Consider the following 5,961-nt stretch of genomic DNA (forward strand, 5'->3'; position numbering starts at 1 on the left):
CGAAAGTGGGGAGGACCCCGAAAAAGAAGGGGTCCAGCGTGTTTTCCTCGGCCATTCCTGTTCAGATTTCTTGAAAAAGCCCAACTGTGCGGGTTAAGGCAATGTGCGCCTCAATATTTTGTAACAATGTGCGTTACCATTAAATCAGTTTTTTTGTTATGTTTTAAATAAGTGTTCCGTCCATTTATTTATTTATCAGCGAGATATTTACGTGCTAGGTCCCTAAAATTTAAGTGCTAAAGTTTAAGTCGGTGGTTCAGTCCGCCGGTTTAAACCCAATTAAAATTAAGCTCTCCCAAAGCTATTCGCGCCAATTCACAATTTCACGAAGCATTTTGGCCGTGAAATAAGTAAATTGTTTTGTTTACGTTAACATACGGAGCCTCACGTTGTTCAGTTTTATTCCTTTGGTTTGGTTATTTAAGTGCATGCTATCTTTTGATATTACGTATTTCATTGTTAATAGTGGTATTTCCTTATTCATAGCGCTCTTACCCAAATAGTGTGTTTTTGTTTAGATACGTTGGGAAATTGTTTTATGACGTCTTTATTGTCGAGTAGCTTTATTCTTTCGGCACGGTTGCCGCAGAAAAACGTTGCGAATAAATTTCTATTTTCCTCAGTATTTATGTAATTTTGAGCTTTATATTGTTCTTTTGGAAAATGTTTTCCGAGTTAAAATAAAACCGGGGGAACAGGATGTAATAATATGGTAGCTTTTCGCGGCTTTCTTTTCAGTGTTGTAATTGTTTAGCTATAACATTTTACACTCTTTTACGCGTACTTGTACGACAAATTCGAGGGGTCCGACATTCATGCAAATCCCGTACACTCTAGAGAAAAATTACTTTGAAAATCTTGAAATCATCTTCATAAGTTGGAAATCTGGGCGAAAGTTAGTTCCAAAATCTCAAAAAACAGCCTTGAACACCAGAAAGCAACACGAAAATCGCGCTCTGAAATCCCAAAATTATTTCATTATTTCGGAAATCACTTTGAAATTCCAAATCCCTTACACAAAATTTTCTAATGTCGGAACCCACGGGCAAATGTTTCTGAAATGTGTTGGGCTGGGAGGCGGATCAGTATAGTTTCCATTTTATTACTTAAAATTCTTTAAACTTGGCTAAGAGCTATTTAATTTTCATTAAAATAGACCTATGATGAGTGCAAACAAAATCTTTAACATTTAAAAGGAATATAACACCGAACGGACTTTGCGAGTAATAGTCCTTTTTTGCCCAGAGATGAGAGGGGAGAAAAAAAGACACCCTAGTGGTCATCATACGTACAATCCCCACGATATGTTAAGTACGCGGAGTATTAAAATCAAATATGAATAATTATCTCAATCATCCGTTCCATTAAGAATCGCAGCGTAAGATTTACAATCACTACAACGAAAAACGTTCATTGGAACGCGTACTAATCCAACTATTAATGATTAAACTTATGATTCTTATGCAGGGGTGTATTAAACATTAGGTAGAGTAGGCACGTTCCTAGGGCGGCATTTTGCTAGGGGCGCCAAAACTCTGATAAAGCCCCATAGTCCAAGTACTTGGCTTGCCCCTTCTTAGCTGACCAACCCGTTAAACAATGCCAAGGGGCGCAAAACTTTTCTGTTACCAACGATAGCATAGTTTTTAAGCCACATAGATTGATACTTTTTAAATAATTGCCCCGGTATGCCGGCATTTGTCACGCCGCTCAGAGTTTCGTGAGCTTGCAGGAGAGAGTGAGCCTTGTGAGACATAATTTACGCGTCAAAACGCTCTAAACACCTCTACAGCCTTCAAAACAATGTATTCTAATATGGCGCCTTCGCGTAAAAAACGCGTCTTTTTTTCTTCATTTAATATTTATAAGGTAATATTTTTTTTAATTATGAATTATACATAAATATATTGCGAAAAGAACTTACTATACCTTGTTTTTTCTAAATAGGAAAGTGGAAAACCGAAGAAAAAAACATTTTTCCACGATTTCGCTTGTATTCCCCGCCTTTGGTGATAGTAGGTTTTTGGTCGTATGTAGCGCCCCTATCGGGATAAATTCATACACGCAAATTATTATTAGATGCGAAGCGATTGACGGGGCCGCTAAAGCGCGGTACACGCGATTGAAGTTGGCCGTGATTTAGGAAGCGGATTATTCGGCTGGCGTTCGTCTTCATGGTGGCAATTTAAATGAATTTATGGCATACGTTTCATGGTCGCTATTGTATCATCTTTATAACAATTATTATAATTCCTAGATTTTCCTTATAAAACTTCCAAATTGAGGAAAATTTCAATAACATCCATAACTCGATAAATTAACAGTTCTTCCTCAAATGAGGGCAAGAATCTATTTAGATTAACAGAGAATATATGAACTTAACTATAGCCTCTGTTTGCGTGATTCCCTGAAAAAGAGCATGTAATGTGGCTTAATATTTTCCCTTACCGGGGAGGAAGGGGAAAGGATTTCAGAAGGAAAGGTGAGGGGCGTGGTTTCGCTTCTGGGAGTCATATTTGACTCGAGTGCGTTACACGTATTCTCTGTTAAACTACATATATTCTTAGTAACAGTATTGAAATAAAAAACCACAAATTTATTACGTTAAATTAAGGGTTATTTAGAAATGGCTATTTTTTGCGTTTGGAAAAATGTACTTTAATGCTTATGTTTTTCCTCATTAATTAAATGGCCTTTCCGAAATGGAAACTGAGGTTTTTAAATAATCTACGTTTTCTTTGTTATTGATTATTAACTGATGAAATGTTCTTTAATTACACGAACATTATTTCGAACTAGCGTCAATTGCTTTAAAAAATATAAACAATGCGTTTCAGTAAATATACGGCGAATATGAAAATTTACTTGACAATATGAACTTCATAGAGCCTTTGAAAAAATAGTACTTGGACAGCGCAGTTACTGACACGCCATCTACTATCAGAAATAAGAAATGTTAAGTACGCCAGTGGATTTTCTACCGTTTTCACGAAATTTAAAATAGATTAATAATAAATTATGAATGTATTTATAAAATAATTTATTTTTAATTAAATAAATTACTAATTTATTAATGTTTAGCTATGAAATTTACCAATTTATTAATTTTGCTATTTACTAGATTATTAATTTTTTACTTTAAAATTTATTAAAATATTAATTTTTAACTTTGCAATTTACTAACTTATTAATTTTTAAATTTGTAATTTACTAATTTATTAATTTTTAACTTTGCCATTTATTAATTTATTAATTTTTAATTTGCCATTTTTTAATTTTTATCTTCGCCATTTATTAATTTATTCATTTTAAATTTTGCCGTTTTTTAATTTTTATCTTCGCCATTTATTAATTTATTCATTTTAAATTTTGCCGTTTACTAATTTTAAACTTTGCAGTTTACTAATTTGTAACTTTTCCGTTTACTAATTTTCAATTTTGCAGTTTACTAATTTATAAATTTGCAATTTATTAATTTTCAATTTATTAATGTATTAATTTGTAATTTACTAATTTATTCATTTGCAATTTATTAATTTGCGACTTACTAATTTTCAATTTATTTATTTGCAATTTATTAATGTTTTAATTTGTATTTTACTAATTTATTAATTTTTTACTTCGCTGCCATTTACTAATTTCTTAATATTTGACTTTGCAGTTTATTAATTTTTAACTGTGCAATTTATTAATTTTCAATTTATTAATTTGTCATTTACTAAGTTATTAATTTGACATTTACTAATTTATTAATTTGTAATTTTTTAATTTGCAATTGATTAATTTGCAATTTATTAATTTGCAATTTATTAATTTGCAATTTATTAATTTGCAATTTGTTAATTTGCAATTTGTTAATTTGCAATTTGTTAATTTGCAATTTGTTAATTTGCAATTTGTTAATTTGCAATTTATTAATTTGCAATTTATTAATGTATTAATTTGTAATTTACTAATTTATTCATTTGCAATTTATTCATTTGCAATTTATTCATTTGCAATTTATTAATTTGCTTCTTACTAATTTGCAATTTATTAATGTATTAATTTGTAATTTACTAATTTATTAATTATTTACTTCGCTGCCATTTACTAATTTCTTAATATTTAACTTTGCAGTTTATTAATTTTAACTTTGCAATTTACTAACTTATTAATTTTAGACTTTGCAATTTATTAATTTTTAACTTTGCAATTTATTAATTTTTAACCTTGCAATTTATTAATTTTTTACTTTGCAATTTATTAATTTTTAACTTTGCAATTTACCAAATTATTAATTTTTAACTTTGCAATTTACAAAATAATTAATTTTTAATTTTGAAATTTACTAAATTACTTTTTTAACTTTGACATTTACTAATTTATCAGTTACTATTCACTAAATTACCAAATTTCTTATTCAGCAAGTGAAATACCTAAATATTAACAATGGAATTTCTTGACAAGAAAACCGCTACCAATTTCCACTCGGATAAAGATATTTTTACACTTGACGTCGTCAAGAAACTCTTTGCCTTTAGAGGCGGCGTTTCGTATGTAAATTTAGGCCACTGAATCATCAGCTAGGCTAGGCTAATACCCAAGGCACCACCTTGAATTCCACTATCAAGCGCGCAACTTCTAATTATCATCCCTCCATCGAAAAATATATTCATAAATACTATTGCTTAACTCCGGCAAGACCACAAATCGGTGTTTATCTTGGTTAAATTTGGTCAAAACATTTGTCGAAAGAAATATGGACTTTCACGCTGACCCATTTAAGCAGCGTGGAACATCTGTGGTAATAATTTAATTAAAGAGTACAACACTACGATTGATGACCCTCATTGTTTTACTATGTTGAAAGGCAAACACTCGAAAACGGGTCTTAGGTGACCTCTTTCATGAGATGAAATAATGTTAACATTAGTCTGGAACCTGACACGAACAAACATGGAACCCTATATAATGTTGCAATCGTTTCATTTTGCATCAGTCGTCAGATGATTGCACTGCGCTTACAATGAATACGATTCTGTCCATCTTTTCGCTTTTGTTATTACTGGGTAAGTAGAACGGCAAAGGAGTCGAAGAGTAATAGTAGTAGTTATGGTAATAGTAAGTTTAGGGAACTGTGGGCTCGCGTGGCATGAAGGGCTTGCCACCACCCTCCTACGCATTGTAACCCGGCCACCTGTTTAAAGGCATTAAAAGTCGCTCGATAACTTGTGTATAAGGTGGTGCCTTGGGTTGAAGCCTAGCTGGTTATTATTATTATTATTAGTTTTGGCCATAAATGGGCTTTATTCCTGTGTCCCTCAAGCGGCGGTTTTCGGAAGCTTTCTTGCGGAACATGCCGAAGCAGACGCTATTTTAACAGGGCTGCCATGCATTTTTCGTTCTAAATTACTTATTTCACATTGAAAATGTATGGCAAACATGTTTTCCATCGACTTATTAACAGGGTTGATAAGATATTTTCAATAAAAAAATTTCATTCAAAAAAAACATTTTTGGTTGCCATGACAAAACGGTTGCCTATGTAGACATTTCCTTTTAGGGTGTTTCAAGTTACATGAAGGTCTACCAAACCACCGAGTTTGAACAAAATCAGTGCGTTACACCTCGGGTCGTCTCCTTGTTAGTTCGATTCCCCCTATCCATTAATACTTGTCGAGGTTAACGGTAATAGTAAGTGTAGCTGTTGGCAAATTATGGAGGCCGATTTTTCGGAGCTCACGTGCCTGAAGTGGGTAATCGCTTCGTTACAAACCGTCCATAGGAAAGCTCTCTGAAGTTGTATCTAGGGTACGGAGTGGAACACAGTTTTTCACCTTTTTCAATTGTTCGTTAATTATTGGTCAAAATCCGGCTTACAATTTCTACTCGTATTTTGGCAGCACACCTGACAAAGACTTCGTTTCTGTTTGGAAAATCGAAATGGGATCCGTATTGCAAACCATTCTCTTGCAAAAT

Source organism: Leiobunum rupestre, chromosome 9 (genome assembly GCF_980474605.1).
Source record: "Leiobunum rupestre chromosome 9, qqLeiRupe1.1.hap1, whole genome shotgun sequence".
NCBI classification, from domain to species: domain Eukaryota; kingdom Metazoa; phylum Arthropoda; class Arachnida; order Opiliones; family Sclerosomatidae; genus Leiobunum; species Leiobunum rupestre.